The 24,833-nt window shown below is 37.9% G+C and overlaps 1 protein-coding gene across 3 annotated transcripts in view; it reads left to right on the top strand.

Moving 5' to 3' along the window:
• Window positions 1–24,833, top strand: part of casz1 (castor zinc finger 1) — a 203,129-nt gene that overhangs the window by 33,127 nt on the left and 145,169 nt on the right. For all 3 annotated transcript variants that reach the window (XM_083569696.1, XM_083569692.1, XM_083569700.1), the window contains exon 2: window positions 10,179–10,297. The gene's annotated coding sequence lies outside the window, so the exon portion shown is untranslated. The remainder of the gene's footprint in view (window positions 1–10,178; window positions 10,298–24,833) is intronic.

The raw sequence follows: 24,833 nt of genomic DNA, 5'->3' as shown, positions 1-24,833 counted from the left end.
TAGCCTGGTCGGGTAGGTCCAGTCTAATCGACACACTGGAGGGGTTGTGGTGCGGAGACACTGCTCACACTCATTTTAAAGGTAGTCTATAATGCTGCTGGAGTGACAAGCAAGGCGAAAGAAAGGTTCAGGCTCATGCCACATTACGCTAAATGTATATAAGAGAGCTAAAAAGAGTTTCAGGATTTTATGAGCTTTTTAGTCCTAACAGTGTATCTAATTATGATGTTATTACATAAAACAAACAGGTTTGTGGACATTGGCCTATAAGATTTAAGTGCTTTCCCCATTTCACATTTAGACCCCATTTGCTGTTATAATATACTCCACTCTTCTGAGAGGATGTTCCACTAGATTTTTGTGGAGATTGATGCTTATTCAGCCACAAGGGTATAAAAGGTTTGTAAAAGGGTTAGGATGTCTGGGGTGCAGTCAGTGTTTCATTTAATCTCAGAAGTTTTCAGCAGGCTTAGAGCTCTCTCGCAGGCCACTGAAGATCTTCCATTCCAACAAATATAAAGCATATTTTCATGGAGCTGGCTTTTGTGCATGGGGCATTGTCCTGCTGGGGTTTGAGGTTTGAGTCTCCCCTAATTCAAGTGAAGGCATTGTAATGAAATTAAATGTAATGTAAAAAACTTATTTACTCTAGCGTGCAATATAATATATATATATATGATTCAATTTGATGACAATTTGTCTAATATTAACTCCTTTATCCCATATCATATATTTTATGTTTATTCTACAATTTTATAAAATTCTGGATATCACATTTAAGATTTTGTTCCTCAACCCTAAATTATGAGCTCTTGGGAAACTGGGTTTACTCATGCGTTATTCTGTTTGAGTAAAATGTGCCTTTGTTTTATTGAAATTGTCTTCTTAAGCCGAGCCAGACAGAACACTGACTCATACATTTTTTGTAATTATTGGACCAGCTGTTCCAAACCACCTCTGTTTTACACAATATTTGCACATTTTATTAAAATACGACCTCAGATGAGATTTTACAGATTATTGGCTGACCTTCATCATCGAGCCATATGTTTAGGAAGTCATGGCCTGCTTTAAAGCTTTTTTTTTTTTGCTGTGGGGGTGGGAAGTTTGGGTACTATATAGCAGAGTCTGGCTTTTTATATCATATTAGATTAAATTATAGCAGCAGCAATATCATGGACCTGACTGACCACCGCACCACTCAGATGTCAACTCATCCATATGAAAGGCTTGATTAAAAAAGTTCCCTATTACCAAATATATCCTTAATGGACGATACACTTTCAAATTAAATGAACAATTAGAATTTTATAGCTTTTTTTATTTTATTTTACAATAAAAAAAAGATGCTGTCTTTGCATATATAATCCACAAGCCTGTGAGATCAGTCTGAGAAAAATCTTTTTTACTGATACTTATATACTAATACAGTTTTTTACTAATATACTGTATAATGTACCTATGTACTTATGTACCTCGAGTTATGATGATTCAACTGTAAAGATATTTTAAGTTTCATGCAGCATGCAAACGAAGCAGTGTGTGCGCTCTACCCTCCACTATTGAACCCGCACTTGTCCATGTGTCCGATGCCACTTACATATGGTATATACTGTACAGCTAATACTGTACTGTACTGTAAATTGCTCTGTTTTGCTAAATTGTGTAGTGTAAGTTGTTAAATTATCAACAAATTACAATATACTACCCCATATTGATCACCATATTTTTTATATAAATATATAAATTCAATGCTTTGTTTAGTCCATTTAACTACACATGGAGCGTTGTGTTTCCCTGCGTACCATTTTTACTGACGCACCACCCGCTGATCTCTGGAGCACTCTGGACAGGTAAACACAGAAGACGCTGCAAAATGAAATATAATGAACGTGGAGAAAACACAGAGAGACGAGGAGAAGATTCACATGAAAAGCCGGGGAAAAAAGTGTGCCTAATTTCGTTTTCTTTTTTTTTTGCAATTCTGAACGTTTTTCTTTTGCAATTCCGACTTTATTTCTCGCATTTCCAACTTTATTTCTGCCAATTCCGATTTATTATTCTTGCAATTCAAATTTAATTTTGTTTTGTTTCGGGCAGCGTCACCCCCTCTGTAGTGCCAGAAAGGCTCCTCCTTCATCTGTCTTGTTCCGTCTCCTCCAAAGCTGATCTGGTGGATGCACCAGAATTTGGATGTTTATCAGAAATAAAGTCAGAATTGTAAAAAAAAAATTTCAGAAATATGCAAAATAAACTCAGAATTGCGAGTCGGTACTTTTTTTTTTTATGTGGCAGAAAGGGGCTTCCATTTCCAAACAACATAAAGTTTCCAAAGTTTGGGATAATTTCAAGCTAAAACATAAAAAATAAAAAAAACTTACAGTGCCTTTACTTTTTTTAAAATGATTTATAATGTATTTTTATATGATATATATGACAAAGATATTCTTGTATGCAATTTTAGGAATACAATTAAAATTTTTCTATAAAGGAAACAAATAACTTGTTCTTTTTAAGACTTATTTTTCTCTTGTTTATTTAGTATTGCTCTTAAATAATTATTTCTTTTCCGATATATATACAGTGTGTGTATATATATATATATATATATATATATATATATATATATATATATATATATATATATATATATATATATATATATATATATATTATTCTATGTTTTCTATTTGCCTCTTATCTTTTTTATAGTTTTAATAAAAATGGTCACGCTATATACAGTATATACAAACTTCACCAGACCCTCTGAAGGGGTGCTGTAGTATCTGGCAGTAAAATTGTAAGGTGGTGCATCTGTGGTTCAGACGTGTGTTCAGACAGTGTTTTGGTAGGTGGTACATGTAACAGTAACATTCACATAATCCTAGGACCAAAGGTGTACTAGCACAACAGTGCCCATGGCATCACACTGTATTCACATGTATTCAGTCTTGCCATGTTCTTATAGGGCATCCTGGTGTCATTTCTTCCCAGGTAAGTGACACATATAACAGCTGTTCACACAATATAAAAGGAAACAGTATTCATCAGATCTGATGTCCATGTGCGCTCACATAAACACGAACTAAATGGACCCTTGCTGTCCAATATGTTTCACCCCATGATAAGTGCAACTGTGGCGAGATAATCAGCGCTAATTACTTTCTCGCACTGGTTTTAATGTTATGGCTGATTGGTGTGTAAAATAGATATAAATCAAACATTTCATACAAAAAACACATATATGCAATTTCACATAATTATAGTTATACTCTTTTCCTTCACCCCTTACACGATCTTATCCTATCCCAGCACCAAAAGTGCATTCAGAACACACACACACACACACACACACACACACACACACACACACAAACCACACACACAGACACACTCACACACAAACTACAAAGGGAGCAGCTGGGTTTTATTTCTCTGAATAAAAGCAATACTGGTTGGAGGCCTTTGAAATCATTAATAGATAAAAAGAATGAAGGCTCACATTACATCTGGAACGAAAGAGATTGAAGCTTGATCATTCGTTTCTCAGATCCACCATTAGCTGGAATTAGTTACATTTAACGCAGACACTAAATGACTGGAATCCACAAAACTTTTTAAAAGAAAGGTTTCGATACCGTGAAGTGCTTCTGGTTGCAGATCACTTGATGATCGGTAATTATATAACTCTAATCGGTAATATAAAACTATTTTATTTGCCACAGGTGGGGCAGAGTATGAGTAGAAATACAAGAAATGCTAAAGAGAAAGCGAGAGAGAGAATGAATAAAAACATCAGAGTGTGCTAATTCGCTGGGTGCGCTGGAACTTCTGGCTCCATCATCGACTTTAATAGCGATTTCTTTGATTTCCTTTTCCTCAGTTTCATGGCTTTGCTTTTGCCTTTGTATCACAGAATTCTTCCAGGGTCTACACAAAAATGTATAGAAATCATAAAAAATAAATATTCAAATACAAAATTGCACAAACTGCATCATAATCATTCAGTTGGCGCAGTGGAATTTATTGCTTGACTCGACTTGAACGTCCAGCAAGTAATTATATATAAGATTTAAGTTATATCTTGGGGAAGTGGGAGATTAAGATGTCGGACTTCTGATCGGAAGGTCATGAGTTCAAATCCCAGCACTAGCAAAGTACCCTTTCTGGGCCCTTGAGCAAGGCCCTTAACCATCAACTGCTCAATTATATAATTGCGTTAATTGTAAGGCACTCCGGAAAAGGGCGTCTGCCAAATGCCATAAATGTTAAGCATACAATGTGTTATGAAGCTATGAATGTATTTAGGACTTCAAGGAATGTAACAACAAATCTATCCGCCAAATTATTGGGACATTTGACTTTTCCATCCATATCTTTTTAAAACTGTTGTAACAGTGGAGGTGCACAACTGTATAGGATGTCTTTGGATGCATTTGGTAGCATGACGTTTTTCCTTCACTTGAACTAAGAGATCAAAACCTAGAAACTATAAATGTGAATGTGGAATTGGATGTTCAAATAGCACATATAAATTTATGGGCAGGTGTAAACAAACTTTTGTCTTCTAGTGTATTAATCCACATATCTGTCTGTCTGTCTGTCTGTCTGTCTGTCTGTCTGTCTGTCTGTCTGTCTGTCTGTCTGTCTGTCTGTCTGTTTGCCTCTAAATCAGTCTATCTATTTCTGTCTGCTTGAATACAATATCCATCAACCCGCTCATTGTGCCAACTCTTTCTCTCTACCTATATGGTTGTCTCTCAATCTGTATGTCTGTCTGTTATTCTATTTTTCCATCTACCTGTCCATCCAACTCTCTTCTTATTAATCTGTCTGTCTATCTGCCTGTCTGTCTTACCCCATGCCTGTAAACTGATTGTCAGCTGTGTATGATGGACAGATAGGCAAAGAGCTAGAGGTATAAAAAGAGGGGCTAACTGATGGAAAGAGAGATGAACAGACAATAAATAGAGCAATAGTTGGACATGTATGTATGTGCTAATGTTTTTTTTAGCTCATGTAATAAATTCTCAGTTTTATATCAAATGTGGTGTATGCTGTTGTCACAAATAGTACGATAATTTCAGCAGAACATTACTAGACTTTATTACTTTGATAAGCTTCAGGAGGTTCAGATAAGGTTTCTCATGTAACCTCTGAACACGGATCTAAACACAAGCCATTGCAAATATACACCCTCTTATTAGCTGATACGCCACACCGTTTTTAAGGCAAATAAAACGTCAGCTTCAAAATGAGATGTTTTTCTGGATCGACTCAAGTTCTCTGATTGACACAGTAAAGTTTGTCCTATTGTTTTAGCATTTCTTGTAACTGCTTTATTATCAGGAAGTGAATCTGAAACATCCGAGATGAAGAAAGGATAATTGAGTTTTCTTTTAGCGCCATCACTTGTTTTTTTTTTTTTTTTGTTAAACTTGAAATGTTTACTGTATCACAATAAGGCCTTGTGTGTGTGTGTGTGTGTGTGTGTGTGTGTGTGTGTGTGTGTTTATTATTTTAAAAAGAGCTGTATATCTTTATGTTCCCAAGCAGGCCGTTTTGAAATATTTTTTTCTAAAAGTACCTTTTGGGTGTGTGCTTATTTGCAGTTTGTGAGATCATGCTTCAAAAATGTGGCAAAAAACATTTCATGTTGCAACACATCAACGCTTGCTCCTATATAATCATCTTCTTCTTTCATATCCGACCAGACAGTCACTAAACATGCGTTGAATATCCCATTCTTCTTCTGTCTGGTGTGCCTTTTTTTTTTAGTCCTCTCTCAGTTTTGCCTGTACTGGATCCGTTTGATTCAGGTGAATTAAACTTGGCAGTGTGCTCTATAGAAGATTTTATGGTTCTGTACTTTTTTCTGTAGGTTGTTAGAAGCACTGCAATGCAGTGTATAGGCAAATAATGCGGCTTCATTTGATCAAAGACAACAATGACACTTGTTTATCCTCCGTGCACACTCGGTTTCTGTGTGTGTGTGTGTGTGTGTGTGTGTGTGTGTGTGTGTGTGTGTGTGTGTGTGTGTGTGTGTATGCATGCTTTTTTTTTGTTCTTATTGAAGACTAAATGTTCCTACAGGGATTTGATTATTAGGGAAGAAAAGTAAAATTGTTGTACAGTCAGTTTTTTATTTCACAGATTGTTTTGTTGTTTTTTCTTTTCAGTGTTTAATCTTATACTATTTATTATATTATAATATTATACTATAATATATATTTTTTTAAGACTTTGTTTATAATGAAAGCAACTCTCCTGTTTTTCAAAGATAAATGTATATAGTTATATGTGTAATGTGCAATGGAAATAACTTTGAGAATCTTCATATAATATTCTTGCCATATTGCTTACTTCGAGTGGGAAAGCTTTCATCAGACACCAAGTTTAACCGCTGATAACTAGAAGAGATGATAATGATTAGGATTTAATTCCTATATGTTCATCGCTTTGTACTTGTGATAAGGAAGCAAAGCAGATTCACAACTTATGACGTTAATTAAAAGTTTAGTTTTTAGCGGATTTCAAACTCTTCGGATGTCCCTGTGTAATGACGCAGTGCAAAATGCAGACTACATTTTAAAAGTCTTTTAAGACCTTCAAATCGGAGAACAGATTAAAAAGCGAAAAGCTTTACATTGCACTAACATGGAAGGATTGTCGTTCAGCACTAATGTCATTTTCGGACCGTAACACACGGTGCGTTCATGCATCTCAGACGTTCATTTTGACTTTGTTCTTGCCCTTTCTGTGTGAACTGTTATGGTGGCATACATCACACCGAGCTAATTAGCAATATAATTAGCATTGTAATTAGCGGCTATAATAATTTCTTTTATTTATTATGGTTTTGGTTATTTATATGAAATAAAAGAGGAATGTAGGGCCATTAGGTGGCTCTTTTTTTTATTATTATGTTGATTTTCAGTACTGACATTACTTAAAGAAAGTAATTACAAATTAGCTTATATTGTGTAGGCATGGCAATGTTAGCATGGTGGTGGAAGCTACAGTAACTAGGATGGTTGGTTTGAATATTAAAGCACACCTATAGTACATGCTGGCTTTTTGGCTATATATACTTTATATTTTCTTACACTCTTACACTTTATCCACTTGATCCAAAATCAAGTACAATTAATTTAATAATACAGTATATACACTCTATCATGACTCTTATACCATATCCAAATGAGGTTTTAACACCATATCAACTCTATGCTAATCTAGAATCATATCCCAATAATCTCTAATACCATATTTACTCAATCCTTACTTTAGTACCATATCTCACTGATCTCTAATACCATATACACTTTATCAATACTCTTATACAATAACAAAATGAGTTCTAATACCATATCCACTCTATGTATTCTTGTATCATAGCCACCCCTTCCAGACTCTTACATCTTATCCCACTGATCTCTTATACTACAGTGAGGAAAATAAGTATTTGAACACCCTGCTATTTTGCAAGTTCTCCCACTTAAAAATCATGGAGGGGTTTAAAATTTCCATCGTAGGTGCATGTCCACTGTGAGAGACATAATCTAAAAAAAAAAATCCAGAAATCACAATGTATGATTTTTAAACTATTTATTTGTATGATACAGCTGCAAATAAGTATTTGAACACCTGTCTATCAGCTAGAATTCTGACCCTTAAAGACCTGTTAGTCTGCCTTTAAAATGTCCACCTCCACCACATTTACTATCCTAAATTAGATGCACCTGTTTGAGGTCGTTAGCTGCATAAAGACACCTGTCCACCCCATACAATCAGTAAGAATACAACTACTAACATGGCCAAGACCAAAGAGCTGTCCAAAGACACTAGAGACAAAATTGTACACCTCCACAAGTGCTGGAAAGGGCTACGGGGAAATTGCCAAGCAGCTTGGTGAAAAAAGGTCCACTGTTGGAGCAATCATTAGAAAATGGAAGAAGCTAAACATGACTGTCAATCTCCCTCGGACTGGGGCTCCATGCAAGATCTCACCTCGTGGGGTCTCAATGATCCTAAGGAAGGTGAGAAATCAGCCCAGGACTACACGGGAGGAGCTGGTCAATGACCTGAAAAGAGCTGGGACCACCGTTTCCAAGGTTACTGTTGGTAATACACTAAGACGTCATGTTTTAAAATCATGCATGGCACAGAAGGTTCCCCTGCTTAAACCAGCACATGTCCAGGCACGTCTTAAGTTTGCCAATGACCATTTGGATGATCCAGAGGAGTCATGGGAGAAAGTCATCTGGTCAGATGAGACCAAAATAGAACTTTTGGGTCATAATTCCACTAAACGTGTTTGGAGGAAGAAGAATGATGAGTACCATCCCAAGAACACCATCCCTACTGTGAAGCATGGGGGTGGTAGCATCATGCTTTGGGGGTGTTTTTCTGCACATGAGACAGGGGGACTGCACTGTATTAAGGAGAGGATGACCAGGGCCATGTATTGCGAGATTTTGGGGAACAACCTCCTTCCCTCAGTTAGAGCATTAAAGATGGGTCGAGGCTGGGTCTTCCAACATGACAATGACCCGAAGCACACAGCCAGGATAACCAAGGAGTGGCTCTGTAAGAAGCATATCAAGGTTCTGGCATGGCCTAGCCAGTCTCCAGACCTAAACCCAATAGAGAATCTTTGGAGGGAGCTCAAACTCCCTGTTTCTCAGCGACAGGCCAGAAACCTGACTGATCTAGAGAAGATCTGTGTGGAGGAGTGGGCCAAAATCCCTCCTGCAGTGTGTGCAAACCTGGTGAAAAACTACAGGAAACGTTTGCCCTCTGTAATTGCAAACAAAGGCTACTGTACCAAATATTAACATTGACTTTCTCAGGTGTTCAAATACTTATTTGCAGCTGTATCATACAAATAAATAGTTTAAAAAGCATATATTGTGATTTCTGGATTTTTTTTTTTATATTATGTCTCTCACAGTGGACATGCACCTACGATGACAATTTCAGACCCCTAATGAGTTCTAAGTGGGAGAACTTGCAAAATAGCAGCGTGTTCAAATACTTATTTTCCTCACTGTATATCCAAACACTTCATACTCTTAAATATATACATTATCCATACTCTGATACCATATTCCAATAATCTCTATAATACCTTATCCACTTAGTCCATACACTTTTACCATATCCATATGATCTCTTATACCGTAACCACTCTGACTATACTCATTTACCATATACCAGTGATCTCTTATACCGTATCCACTCAACTCATACTTTTATACCATATCCATACTCTTAAACCTTATCCACTCTGCTTATGTTCTTAAATAATACCTCACTTATCTCCTATACCATATCCATTCGATCCATGCTCTTTTACCATATCCCAATGATCTCTTATACTATATTGTGATTGTGGGAAAAAAGACTCGATCTGACATCCATTCTAATGCGAATGTGACCAGAGTTTCTGGAGAGCCCTTGGCAAAGAAGAGATGAATGGCAAATTAGTTTTCCCTTGAGGATAGACTAATTCAGTTGACTCTCCAAAGAACTTTATATGAGAGAATAAGAGCTGCGTTGTTTCAGCAGTACATAGATGAAGCTGTCTGTAAATGGTAGTCTACATAGACAGACACTTCCTACTTTAGAAAAAAAAAAACCCAAAAGGGTTTTTAGCCATGAGATGTCTCTAAAAGGCTATATAATTCCTTTTTATCACTCAGGCTGTCTCTGTCAGTAAGCTTCTCCGCCTGCTGAATGCTCTCTTACGTCTTTTTTTTGTTTTTTTTATAAAGCCAGAAGCCCCTGTTTTCCCTTTGAAAGGGTTGCATGCAGAAATGCACAATCTAATAAGCGCACAAGATGGATGATAATGTCTTTTTATTAACTTACTGAGTGGTTTGTTTTGGTAAATTGAAAGTCGTATTTTTCTCTCTAAACATCTAATTGGGCTTTTGGCGGATTTTACAATGAAATGAAAGCGGTTATTGTGCCGTTCGAAAAGCAGCGCTGTTCGTAAAAATCCAGTGTAAAAACAAGCCATTGACAAAACTAATATAAAATGATATATAAAAGCTGTCACGTGAACTGAATGCTGATTTGTCTGGGTGGTATTCGCTTTGAGAACTTCATGAAAAAAAAAGAATCCAATAGAAATTATTGCATGTGACAGCTCTGTTATGCATGGTGTTTTTCAGGGATCAGCTGGCAGAGATGTAAGTGTGTGCAGAGTTTCTGCATGAAGAGAGACTGGAAAAGTCGAAGAGGCAGAGGAAGTGATCGAAGGCAGAAGCTCAGCCCAGCTGGACACAACAAGGTGAGATATACTCAGTGCATGGAATTTAAAAAATCAGTGGACTAGTGTATTCTTTAATTATTTTTGAAGCAAAGAACTATCAAAGTGCACTTCAATAGCATCCATACAAAGAGTACAAATACATTTTTTTAGCTTCAGTGCTTTTAGGTTACACTGTAGAAAGAGGCAAAATAATTTGGGTATGTTCAAAGATGAGACTGGATCAGATTCTTTGAGCTGACATGTGCCGCTAATTACACTCTTAACTAGCTGAGCAGACTTGGTTGGTGAAGGAAAATATTTTGTAAGAAACATAACTAAAATCTTGCATGCACCTTTCCAATTATAATTCATCAAAAGCATCATTTTCCAAGCATAGTTGTAGTCTGTACACTTGAGTGTAGCTAATATATATTTACTCTGTTGATACACATTTACTCTGTAAATATACACGTACACAGTTTTATCCATCGACCTGAAATGTGCAAAGCTAAGACTTTTAAGTAAATATGTGCTTTAAAGTTGTCGTCCAAAGTTAAGACACGTTTCTGCTATCACAGCATATTTTCAATACAGGCAAAAAAAGATATGAGTGTGTTTGTGATCGTCTTGGTTTTCACGCAGTACAAAAGTCGACTGCCGGCAGTACAATAGCGTAGACTCGGAGCAACATTGAAGTTGCACCTCTGCTTCACAACATAGCCTAATTGAGTCACACATGCAGATGAGCAGCCCAGTCACATCATGATACCCAGAGGCCTGGATTAATTAAGGGCTGAAAGCCCAGGAGTACTCTGTGTTCAGCAAGTGCAGTTTGTGACTGCATTTTACCTCTGAGTGAGCGTTTACTTCTCAGACCTGAATAAAATAGCTTTCTGCATGTCATGTTTCTCAATAAATCTACAACAATTTGAAACTTACTGATTGTTACAGACTAATATTTATGTTTTTAGAATGGTGTAGAATTACTTGCTTTTTTAACAGGTAATGCAATCAATACGTGTTTAATGACTTCAAAGTAAAGATGTTCAATTCCAGTACCTCTCCTGCTGAGGGGCAGGAATAGACCCCCTGCTTCCCTGCTGTTCCAGCCACCCTGCTTCACTGTCTTAAGTGAACAGGGTGAGGTAGGTCTCCGTTGGTAACGGCTGCCATGGAGTCACCTGGAGCAAAAGATGAGTGGGTACATTTTGCTGATTGTACAGAATTGGGATTAACATGTGATGAGAAAAGTAGGAAGGAGTACAAGGAAATGCGGCAGCAGGTAAAGAGGGATGTGGCGAAAGCCAAGGAAAAGGCATACGAGGAGCTGTTTGAGGATGTGCTGCAAGTTAGAGCAATAAAGGATGGAGATGGAAATGTGTTGACTAGTGAGGAGAGTGTATTGAGAAGATGGAGGGAGTATTTTGAGCAGCTGATGAACGAGGAAAATGAGAGTGAGAGAAGGTTGGATAGTGTGGAAATGGTGAAGCAGGAAGTGGATAGGATTAGTAAGGAGGAAGTGAGAGCAGCAATCAAGAGGATAAAGAGTGGAAAGTCAGATGGACCAGATGACGTACCGGTAGATGCATGGAGATGTTTAGGTGGGATGGCAGTGGAGTTTTTAACAAGATTATTTAACAGGATTTTGGAAGCTGAGAGGATACCCGAGGAAAAGAGAAGGTGTGCTGGTACCGATCTTTGAGAACAAGGTAGATGTGCAGACCTGCAGTAACTAAATGGGAATTAGGTTGATCAGTCACACCATGAAGTTATGGTAAAGTGTAGTGGAAGCCAGGCTGAGAGAAGAGGTGACCATCTGTGAGCAACAGTATGATTTTATGCTGAGTAAGAGCACCACAGATGCATTATTTGCTTTGAGAATGTTGATAGAGAAGTATAGAGAAGGTCAGAAGGAGTTGCATTGTGTGTTTGTGGATTTAGAGAAAGCGTACGACAGGGTGCCGAGAGAGGAGTTTTGATGATGTATGAGTAAATCAGGTGTCAGAGAAGTATGTGAGGGTGGTGCAGGACATGTATGAGGACAGTGTGACAGCAGTATACTGTGCAGTGGGAACGACAGACTGGTTCAAGGTGGAGGTTGGACTGCATCAAGGATCGGCTTTGAGCCCTTTTTTGATAGCAGTGGTGAAGATGTTGAGGTTTTCGTTGGGAGTGACGACGATGGACAGGATTAGAAATGAGTTTATTACAGTGACAGCACATGTAGGACGTTTTGGAGACAAGGTGAGGGAGGCAAAATTTGAGATGGTTTGGGCATGTTCAGAGGAGGGACATGGGGGATATCGGTAGGAGAATGCTGAGGATGGAGCCACCAGGAAGAAGAAAAAAAAAGAAAGACCAAGGAGGCGGTTTATGAATGTTGTGAGGGAAGACATGCGGGTAGTTGGGTTGAAAGAGGCAGATGTAGAGGACAGGGGGGTATGGAGATGGATGATCCGCTGTGGCGACCTCTAATGGGAGAAGCCGAAAGAGGAAGAAGAAGGGTAGATTTTGCTGGGCCTTAAAACCCCTCCTCATCACTCTGTCGTGCTGTGCATTGGTGGTCAGGGCCTGGCGGGGGGTGGGAGAAAACTCCCTGCTAGACGAGATGTCTGCCAAGAACTTGAGGAAGGTAGGCCTGTCCCTGCGAATGGGCAGAAAATTGAGGTTAACAAGCATGGCGCATGCTAAGTGGCAATGGGAGTCCCCAAGCTTGTGGTTAGGGCTTTGGCCCAGCAGCCTCCTCCTCCTCCTCCTTGCAGAGATGCTGGCAGCGATCTCTGGCAGGAAGTGACCCAAACTCCCTGTATGCCTTTCTCTCAAATTAAGCCATCATCACACTGTAGAGCGAACAATCCAGCTAAATTACTGATCTTACTGATGTTGGACAGTAAAATACTTTTCTGGATCCATCAAATATGGTGCCCTGTTGGGGTCTTGTTGGTTTCTCCTGAATGAAATCTGGTCATCACAGATGGGATAATATGATTTGATGCGAACATATTTTATAGTAATCTTGCATATTTATAATAGAATCTGTTCTGTATAGCATTGTTGGGTCATTCTTACACATGCTTTTCTTTTTGGGTTCATTTGCTCAGAGAGTTCAGTATATTTGTTGAAATGTGAGAATGGAGCTCTGCTCCATTTGTAAATAAGGTCTGGAGCTTCCATTGAACCGTGGTACAGGTGGTATAGGTGCGAATGCTATGTATTCGGGGTATCGCACAAATATAATCAGTTCAACTTGCCAGTGTACTTCTAGTTTCGAGTTTTGTGATGGCAAGGAATAAGTCATTAGTTAGTGGAGAAGAAGCCTGATAGTTATATAAAACATGACTTTTGCATGACTGTAGCACTGTAATTAGTTCACCTTTGTGGTACAGTGGTTTGACTGAGAGCATTGCATTAAATGTCTTCTGCCAGCCTACATGGATAAATATCTTCTATCAGGAATGGCTTCTTATTTGCATGTAGTCTTGCACTTGCCATGCATTGAAAGTGTTGTCGACTGTTACTTGTGTAGGTACCAAAGGCAAATAAGAAAACCTAAAATCTGAAAACAATTGTCAAATGCAATTGCACAGTTAATCCATGGCTCACCAACAAACAATCCCAGAATCTGGCCTGGGTATGGACTCAGATATTTGGGCCGAGTGTTAAAGTGCTTTAGACAAAGGGCCAGAGTTTCTGTGCTGTTTGCCATAAATGAAAAACCTTGTGTATAATCTATGCACCACATATGCATTAAAGGGTGTTCATTCAAATATGCATAATAGGTAAAATAACATCAAACAGTAGAGAAATAGGCTGATCATGTATATTCTATTTAATGAACAAGAACTGACCAGTATTGTGAGTAATTTTACATTCCTGCCAAAACATGGTATTAATTTGCACCTACAGTAGTATGTTGCTCAAAGCTTTAAAGGCAGCGTTGCCAGGTGTGTATTATTATTTGTATTATTCCACTTAATTTTTTTGCACATTATTATATTCATTTTCATACGTATTTTTTAATTTATGACAAATTATGTAATGATATATGAGATCATTTTGGAACCTTGGTGAAAGAACTAATAAAGAAAACAATGTTGTTTTCCACCGCTTGTTATTTTGTCTCACAACCTTGGCTATAGCACATATTTCATGAACACACATCTCGCATCTAACAAAGAAATTCAACACATTAAACAGGACCTCTATGACAACGTTTTCCAGATATTACAGGAGCCACAGCTGACCACATAAACCACAGTTTAATTGCACACTTATGAAGTAGCTACCTTATTCCATTTATATCTTTTATTTTTATTTTTTTTATTAAAACCAATTAGCAATCAAATGGCATATTAAACATATTAATTTCCTCCACAACATTTACATTGATTCTTCTGACAGAAGATTTTCACAGAACACAGCTCCAGGTTTTTTTTTTAGGTGACGTTTTGTTTGTCTTTTCCACACTGCCTTTCCATCTCAGTATAAAGTGAGTTTTCAACCCTGATCTTGAAGATGATGAAATTTATATATGATGTTCATTACTTAACTTGCATTTTTGCATATACAGTGGTACTTCATCGGCTGCAGAACTCGTCAAATTCCGTGTTATGACAAATGAAAAATGTTTCGCCGCTCGTCGCATGCTTGGAACTCAACACAGGCTCTCGCCATGAAACTCGTGAGTGCCTCAGTCTCATGGTAAAACAGATGCATGACGTCTCATGTTAGCTCGCAAACAGTGACATAGAGTGCCCCCTTTAGGCATTTTCTTTATTCCTTACGCAGTACTGCATTAAAAAATACTTGTTTGGTACTCTCCAGGTTTAGCATTCATCATGAGATCCAGAATGAATTAGCGGCGAGTATGATTCAACTAGAACTGCAAACTATAGTTTGCTTCCTCATGACTAGATAGCAGGTAGCAGTTAAGTAGTACTCGCCTTATGTATGTGAGATGTGAAATTTGGGAAACATGAGACATATAATAAAATATGGGTGGGACTCTTGAAACAGTAAACCGGAGGAACTAGTTGCTCGTGCTATAGAAAGAGTAGCTGATAATGAAAGATGAATGAAAAGATAATGATAAATTGTTGTAATTATTGTTAATAAGGCATGGAGTCAAGACCCTCAGGTAGTATTTAAGAATTGGGAAGGTTATTGTGAGGCTTGATAGTGTAATCAGACTCGAATCTAGATGCCTCTGCGCTGCTAGTGTCAACGGCACTCTGAGCTTTTTTTTGCTGATACCTACAATGTGGATACTGAGGATTGAGCTGAATGCTCCACATCCTGCTTAAATCCTCTCCCCAGGTGTCCTAAAGGCCTATGTGTTTTTCCACCACGTTTCTTGCGGCAGTGATTCCAGATGGCAAAGGGAGCTTATGTGCTGCAGTTTCAGTCAGGTGTACTTGCTATGCTCTTAAAGAGAAGGCTGAGTTGCAGAGTTTTCTTAAGACAGCGGCTCAGAAGAGGCCTTTCAAATCTAATCCTCTTCCCCTGATTCCAAGGGCTTGCAAATCTCCCTCGTTAACTTTGGACTGTGTTTGTCAGTGGGGCAATATTAAGTTGCTCTGATGAAAAGAGCTAAAGTTTAGACTGCCTTTGACTTTGGTGTTTTTAAAAGACATCAAGAAGTCTTTTCTTTTCTTTTTTTTAAGTTGTATGATTAAATTTGTGTGTGTGTGTGTGTGTGTGTGTGTGCGCGTGTGTGTTTTATGCTCAGACCTTAGTCTGCCACACCTTGATGTTGTAACCCAAATTCCCCCCTCTGGTAATAATTTCTGGAACTTTTATCATCTTATTTCTTCTCAGTGTCTTTGACTTTGTTTTCCAACAAGGCAGTTTACAATTCACATTGCATTTCATGGAATCTAAAAAGTGTGTCAAATACTATGTTAAATCTCTTTATAGTATCACTGACAAAAATGCATCTTCAGCTTCTTTCTTTTCCTGTATGATTGACTAACTGTAGATTCCCTGCGAGGACACGTACAATGTGTGTCGTGAAAATTCCCCTGCTGACATGCTTCATAAAAAAGGATGAAACAAAAACAAAACAAAAAAAGACGGTCTCGGGTCCCCACGTTTGATTTTTTCCCCCTCTTTTTAAACAGCGCCGGGCTGATTGTGTAAGACAGATGAAAGAGCCGAGGCATGGCCAGGGAGCCTCTATTCAGGACTACACTTCTAGAAAAGCTGGCCGTATCTAACCCCTGGCGACTGGCTGGCCCTATCACTCAAACGTCCCAGCAGTCTTTGTGGCTTTCCCAAGACCACAGTGAAATGATCTCTTTTGTTGCGCATCATTAGTTCCATCTGCTGTGTGAGCCTGGCTGTCTGTTGCGGGGGCAGGACGCCGTCATGGTGGCCAGGGGGCGAGGCGAGAGACCCTCAGCCCTGACGCTCGTGTCCCGACCTCCTCCTTCTCATCTATCGCTCAGGACGCCTGCCTCTCTTTCTCTTGTTCAGCCTCTTCCTTCTTTTAATTTTCTTTAGTCTTTTTTCTTTCAAGTCTTCCTCTCTTTCAATTCAATTCATAGTTGCTTTATTGCCATGACCATATTAATATACAGTATTGCCAAAGCATTCAAATACATTTACACACACACACACACACACACACACACACACACACACACACACACACACACATTTAAGATTAATCATGGAGCTAATAAATGTTTGGACAACAGTTAAAACTAGAACAATTCATATATCATATAATATATATTTTTTTCAATTTAAATTGTACATTTTGTCACTTTATACTGAGGATTAACATTATGACTCATATCTGTCATCAGATCTGCTCTGAAATGACCTACATACCTACAATTTATAGATTCTGTAATTATTCACATGTCTAATCCATGATGACTAAAACTGATGTACTTGCAAGATCGAAATGATAAATTATACGAACTGTTAGCATTAGACGTATTTATTTGCTCTGGAGGCTAGCTGACAGCCCATCATCTGTTCATGATTAGATCAAGGGGAAAATAGACCTAATGCATAGATTTGCCATTTTTTGTGGCCATTAAGTACAGTACTGCTTTTCTCATTACTGTCACATGACCACATATCTTTACCATGAAAATGGTCTGGATCAATCTAATTTCAAAAGATTAGATTTCTGTGTTCGCATGTTATTTGTGCGACTTTACCTGTGTAATGTGAACGCACTTGATTCGTATTTGAAAAAAAAATAATCCTTTAGACAACATATTTATACGAGAGAGAATTCCGATTCTTATGTTGCTAGCAAATAATAGAAAATAAAATAATATAAATATGTTCTACATAATATTTGGCTTGGGCCACACTTCTTTGAGTGAAACTGACTGAATGACAATACCTTCATCATTAGTATTAACAGGCACTTAATCCATACCTCCTTTCTTAGGACTGATGGGCATAAAAGCAACAGCTCCTTCAATGTGACTGCTGAACCCACAGGTCAAGACTTTGTCATTAGGACGGTCAGGCACAGAGACTAGATTTACTTTACTAGGATTGAGTAAAATATTGAGGCCACACCTCCTTCTTCACTGAGACTAACACTGGGTCCATACTCCCTCCTTTACTGGGAGTGACAAGCATTGAGTCTACACCTTCTTCTTCATTGGGACTAACAAACACACAAGTCACGCTTTCATCACATGGTCACGCCTACTAGTTCACTGAGAATGACAGGCACACAGATTGTGTCTCCTCCTCCAGTTCAACTGTCAAACACAAAGGCCAGGCCTCCTTTTTTACTCATTGAGGCCATGTCTCTTTATTCCGGGTATAAGCATGTCTAACCCATACAGATCCATTTCTATCTTTCTGCATTGTAAAGTCATGTGTAGAAATGGAGAGGAACTTGTGCCCATATTTCTGCTTGAGTGGATGCACGTTAGAAAACAATGTATTCTCCTCCACCTATAGAACACGTGGGCTATTGTGGAGTTAACAGATATGTGTGCACAGATGTTTAGTGTTTTCATCATATTGGGATGTGTGAATTTGTGAATATTCATAAAGGCTAAAGATGTATCCTAGTAAAGCTCGGCTATATTGCAGTCCATCTCTCCTGAGGAAAACGTGTCCCTTATTTATAACACAACAAAAACACATATGCAAATGTAAGGAGAAAAACACTCATACTATATAGTGTTGAGGTGTATACAGCATATAATGTATTAAATTACATTACATTACATCTTCTCCCGCTTATCCGAGGCCGGGTCGCGGGGGCAGCAGTCTAAGCAGACTGCTTAGACTGCTTAGACTGCTTAGACTCAGACTGCTTAGACTGCGAATTTGCAGTCTAAGCAGACTGCTTAGACTGCAGCATATAGTGTATAAAATATAATTTATCCAAATAGATAATTGTTGATGCATCCAGAGAGGTAGATATGTGCTGTAAGTTAGATAGACAGATTCACATGTTAACATCTATAATGACATATGCTTCATATAACTGCAAACTCAATGTTAGCTTGTCTTCTAACCTTTTATATGTCTTTATTAAAATGGTCACTAAAGTTCTGCTTGTACTGATTTTCCCTCTATCTGAGATGCACCAAACAGATGTAACATTTTCTCCCTGCAAGAAAATATTTTATTCATGATTTATATGAAAGATAAATCTTCAGAAAGTCTTAGAGCTGATGGGCATACACAATTTAACATCTGTCTTTCTCAGAATAATTAATAGCGCAGAGGAGCACTGGGGACCAAGACGTCAGGACTTTTCCTCCCCTTCCCTTTCTGTATTTATTGTCAAAAACAAAGCAAGCATGGATTTGCATCTAGCAGTTGTGTCACTGTTTTCCGGGCTCGGCGAATGAAGTAAAGGACGTGATTAATGCTTAAACTATGCAGAAGTTCTTCTTTATATGCATTTTTCAAATGTTTGTGATGTAAATGCTATAAAAGCTGTAGATCTGTTTGATAAGATGGTTGTAGTCGTTTTTCACACGTGTCATGCGGTTTCTTATGTCACCGCACCCTTCATTTGAGGTGGCACCTCATGTTGTAATGTCATTGGTTTAGTTTTGCTTAAGGTGTCACTGTTTTCCCCATAGGACATTACAGTGTTGATGATAATGCATTTGACAAGTGATGTGTCCATGGATTTTCTCAGCCTAAGTCTGGCAAGCCCCAGAGGTCATCCAATAAAACCTGACCTCACACATAACATTTTCTAACAGTAAGCTAATCCCTTACTGTAGGATTACTGTAATGTCTATCTGATGTGTAGAGCGTAGAGACAGAGGGACACCGCAGATTGACTGCAGGGCTGGACACTATTGGATAAATGACTGTGTTGCTATCACCCTGAGTGACATCCTGTTGCCCGAAATCCAGAGTGCTATATTTGTTGCAGCTATTATGAAATAAAAACCCTCTGAAAAAGGCCACTATTCGGTTTGAATTGATTCCCTGAAAACTCCTGCGGTGAATGGGCTTTCATTTTGATGGCATTACTATGGAGAGAATGTGTTGTGTCAGTTTCACCTCTCCATTACTTTGTCCATTAGGGTGAAACCGCCTGATTTTATTTCTCGCACTCTATTTTCTGTGATAAAATGGAAATTCAAACGCTTATTAAGTCTGAGTGACATCTATGTCTGGGAGCTGTAAGGAAAGTAAGTCAACTATATCTCGTTTCAGTTCATTTTTGCTCAATTTCCCTCTCGTGATCAAATATTTCACTTTCCAGTAGGGTCCTAATGGGAGTGTCAGTTTCGGGAGGCCCTATCTCGCTGCTTCTCTGCCATTAGCGGCTCTCTACGGCTGTTTCAAATTTCTACCTGTCAACAGTAAAAGCAACGGGTCTCTGTTTTTAACCCCTTTCTCTCCTGCATTTACTAATGCCGACAGTTTAACTGCCACTTATAAACCACAGGAGTTTATTGTATGGAACGTAAGGTTTAACCTGCTCATGTAGGGTGTTGACTTTTTATTGCCTCTCAGGTTTTTTTTTTTTTTTTTTTTAAAACACGATCTATTTTGTTCAGTTGCACCCAATGGTATGTTGTTTAACGAGCATTCGTTTTGTAACGACTTTTCTCTTTGGCCTTGTTCACCCTTTATTTTAATCAAGCATGCCTATCATCCACCCTCAGCACACCCAGGATTGAACATTCTGGGACATTCTGGTTTCTGACAGAACTTTTTGCTAATATTGTCATTGGTGAATAATAAAGGGAAGGCCCCAGCTCAAAAATTATGTGGCATGACGAATCTCACAAAATTTTTAAACATTGCACCACGCCTCGAAAATACAGTTTATCTTATAATTGTATAGCATAGTAGCTTAATTAAAGTTTTGAAATAAATGAACTTTCATGCCTTTTATATAAAACACCCTTGTTTGTTGCAACCTGCTGAAACTGTGTCATACAGGGCAGACCCCAATATCCCATCTCATTCCTTTTCTAAATTAAGCCCTACATTTCCTTTTTGGTTCTCCCTGGGGACGTGTTGTTGTTCTGTTGTCTTTATCTAACCTTGTCAGGAAGGTCTGGATTGTTTTTTGTTATATAGTCCATCCTTTTGCAGAGCCTGTATGTTTATTTAGACTCCCATCTTCAGGGTGACATAACATGTCTGATTTTAATGATTATTATGACTACTGCAAAAAAAATGTGTCTTTCTCTGCTGGTGGAAAAGAGTAAGTGATGACATGTTGCACCTAAATTTGTAGTGGCCTGAGAAAAACCTTGTTTACATATGGACATTTTAGAGGACAAGATTAAAGTACAATAACCTTTTTTTCATGTATTAAAACAAGAAAGGAAGTCCCAACACTAAAAAGCAAAGAGGCCAATTAAATGTAAAGATTCTGTTGAATTACCACAGAAAGATGTCCCACCTCTGCTTATTAAAACCTAGTCTACTTTGGGCATATTTAAAAGAGTAACATGTCAGGTTTGAAAAATGAAAGCACTTGCAAGTGAGGTGTTAAGCCAAACCAATGGCATGACAGACATGAACATGAATGAGCATACACAGCAAAGAAATTACAATTGAGTTAATCAGTGTCACACATGAAAACACAATTTGAACAATAAAACTAAAATTTCAATGCTATACTTATTAGGGGTAACACAGAAAGTGATCAGTAGGACATCCTAAGGACATTTATCAAGCTAGCTGATAGGTAATGCTGTTCAGTGCTAATTTTTGGTGTAACCACGACAATCTGTTTCCAGTATGAAACGAATATGATTTCTTTGAGTATCGGCATCATCCACATTGAATGCGTCACGTGAGTCACATCATTCACACCATTTAAACCTGAGCTTTATTTTTTATTCAATCCACTGATCTCTTTAACATTGTGTCTTAAATAATCTGAAATGTATGTGGTAAATTTACCATAATTTATTACATCATTTTGCAGATTTAAAACTTGTTTAAAACAGATGTAAAACCCGTTTGCACTAACAGCTTGCGTTACGTCAATTATCTATTTCATTATGCCAAATAGCTATGTAAAAACTTAATTAAAACATTTAGTGAGAAAAGCACACCAAGCTAGCAGGTTTATACGTTTAAAAGTGTGATTACTTACTATGCAGACACGCCCAGGGCAAGGTTAGAAATGAGCATAAACTAAAAAACACATTTTCATATTACTAAAATATATTAATGTTTTTAAAAGTGTATTATTGAATGAAAAACCTTAGGTCAAGGCCTAAGGGGATTCAATCATTCTTAATGTTTCAGAATTTGACTGACTTTTGATGAGTTTTCACATACCACCACACATTGTCCTGCACTTTCAAGGTGCATCACCCTTCTGTAGTTCCAGCAAACACAAAGCACCCTAAAGTGTTACAGAGCATGAAATGTTAAATAACTGTCAGAAGCCAGTTCACCTTATTACGACACCATATGGAGAGAATATCAGTGCTATAGAGAGAGGAACAGACCGAGCTGAATTTGAAAACAGAGTGTGAAAGCAAGATGTTTGCTCATGCTTGGCCCTTGACTATGAATCACAGCTTTGTGAAATAAAGTAAATTTGAATGCTTTATCCAAGGAAACATGTAATCTGTAAGAATTTGTATGGATGAAAAAGAATAATCTGAGATTTATATAGATTTATATAGCGTCATCTTTGCATTAAATAAGACTTTTAATGTGCCAGAAGCAGGAGCTGCAGTTTGATTTATTTATTTGCAAAAAGGCAAATGTTTCTGTGTACTCTGACATTGAGCTGAACCCACTCCTGAACCCACTTTTCCTTATGATTTCCTCTTCACCTTTTTTTTGCACCATCATAGGAGGATAATTGTACTTGAGCCAAGAGCGTATTGGACCATTAAACCACTGCCTCTCCTAGTAAAGCTATTCTGCTTTGTGTAAATGCATTGGAATCACTTTCAGGGGCGTTACAGAAAGAATATGTGAAAGGCTACTTATTTTCCTAATGATTCTATGTCCTTTTAAAAGTCATCAGGCTCATTTAGAAGGGGATATGTACAAGGGAAGACGTCCCCCCTGAGACTGAGGTCATCTCCATCTTCTCGTCCAAGGTCAGGAAGTAAGTTTGTGAGAATGGACATCTGCCAGTTGAGGTTGCTCAGGCTGGTAATGTAGGTTACGTGTCTGTTGTACAGCCCACGAGCTTCTTTTCAGTGAGTGCCAAGTCTATGCATTAGCATGGCATCTTGTGAAATTTAATGGTGCAGTATTCAGTTTTCATTTCTTGCTATAAGAATAACATAGAAAAGATGTACAACATGTAAAAGGTTTCTTGTTTAAGAAGTGGCTTCATTGCAAATGTATAATGTGGCTGAGAAAACCTTATGGAAATCCAGACCAGAATGCTTGTTGCTTGTCTGTGTATACATGGACCTCCAGTTTATAGCCCCTCCCTATCGACTCTTCACTCCGCCTCAATTTTAATGTGTGGAAATTAAAACATGGCAGAATCTGCAGTATGCCCAGAGTAGCCAGATACTTTTATTGTTACTAAATAAAACATACAGAAATAAAATAAAATAACATAAACACCATGAGGAAATAAAAACGTAAAAAAAAATAAGATGGCAAGAAACACGGTGAACCTATAATAAACATTGCTAATGCTGTTACACGATGGATCGATGTATTACTTTTGAATGGGATGTTGTTCACGGAATGAGCAAAGTTGATTTTAGACATGTATGTAAATGCAGTCTGTTTAAATGACTGACTTTACATAATGAATCGAGTATTATTCCAGCAGGTAAGGTGATATTTTGAAAGAAGCACCATCAAAGAAATGTACTGACTAAGACAGCTTAAAACCTCACGGGGGCTCATTACAATAAAGAGAGACAATGGAGGCACCCTTGATCATTCTCAGATTGGAATTTTGCATGCTTATGATGTTAACTTTGCTATTAATGTGGAAAAGACCATCTATTTTACTAGGTCTGTGCTTTGATTACACGGGTATAAGTGGTAGGAGGTGGGTTCAAGAAGGGGAAAAAAATCATGAACGTTGTTGCATTTCTCCTGTTTAACCACTAGAGCTCCAATGTTGATCAATCCTAACTAATAAGTTTGATATTTGGGTGTATGTACTTCAGACGTATATGATATATTTCACAAGGACGTCTGGAAAAATATTTTTCCAGGGCGTATCCTGTGAAACTTTAATCCTACTGCAGTATGCTGTTAATACCTAGATTCTGTGGTTTCAAAAGTGTTGCAAAAAAGTACATTGGCAAAGAAAAGAAGCATTATGATTAAAAATGGTTTCAGATCAGCATGGTACAGGTACACACCTTAATTTCTAAAAAAAATTAAATAAAATAGAATGCAATAAAAATCTTACCTCATCTCATAGGGATAAAGTGAACAAGTTTTTTTTTAGGATTGTCAAAGAATGGAAAACAATGCCAAGCTGTACTTCCCTGTAGCAAGAGCACTGGGTTTATAAACAGGAATAGAAACAAGTTCTCATATCTCACTCAAGAAATCATGCAGGCTTCCCATCCTTTCAGCATTTCCTCACTGTGCCAAAATTGAAACGATAGACCTTTTTTTCCCCTTTGGAGCATGACTTCTTCCAATTATGTGTTTCGTCGAGTTTTCACGTGTTTGTGACTTCAGGCATGGGCAGGCCACAGCACTGTTCTAAATAAAGTACTTCTGAATCACTCCAATTTGCTGTACTCATTTCATTCTTTTTATCAACAGATATATCTCGTTAATAAAAATCTAAAATCTGGGATGTTTTACCCTGAGGAAATCCCTTGTTTTTTTTTGTTTGTTTTTTTGTTGTTTGGTCTGATTTATAAGGATTTGATGAAAAATGATCAAAGTGACAATTTATGATCTATCCACTAAAACTTTACTTTTACTGATTGATCAGTGATTATTTGAAAATCTAAATCTTGTGGACAGTGTCAAATGGTTCCTCAGATAAATAAAAGCAACAAAAAAGTGAAGAACATTTTAATGGTGAGGTTCTTTCCATGTGGACTTCATTGGATTTTTCTGCCATTTTAGCAGCTCTGTGACAGTCGGTGTCCCTTGGGGTGGGATGGTTGGTCAAACACATCTCCCAAGGTCGGCT

This window comes from Silurus aristotelis (assembly GCF_946808225.1).
Source record: "Silurus aristotelis genome assembly, chromosome: 19".
Lineage (NCBI taxonomy): Eukaryota > Metazoa > Chordata > Actinopteri > Siluriformes > Siluridae > Silurus > Silurus aristotelis.
Note: the sequence above shows the minus strand (reverse complement) of the source record. Positions and strands in the feature narration are given on the sequence as shown.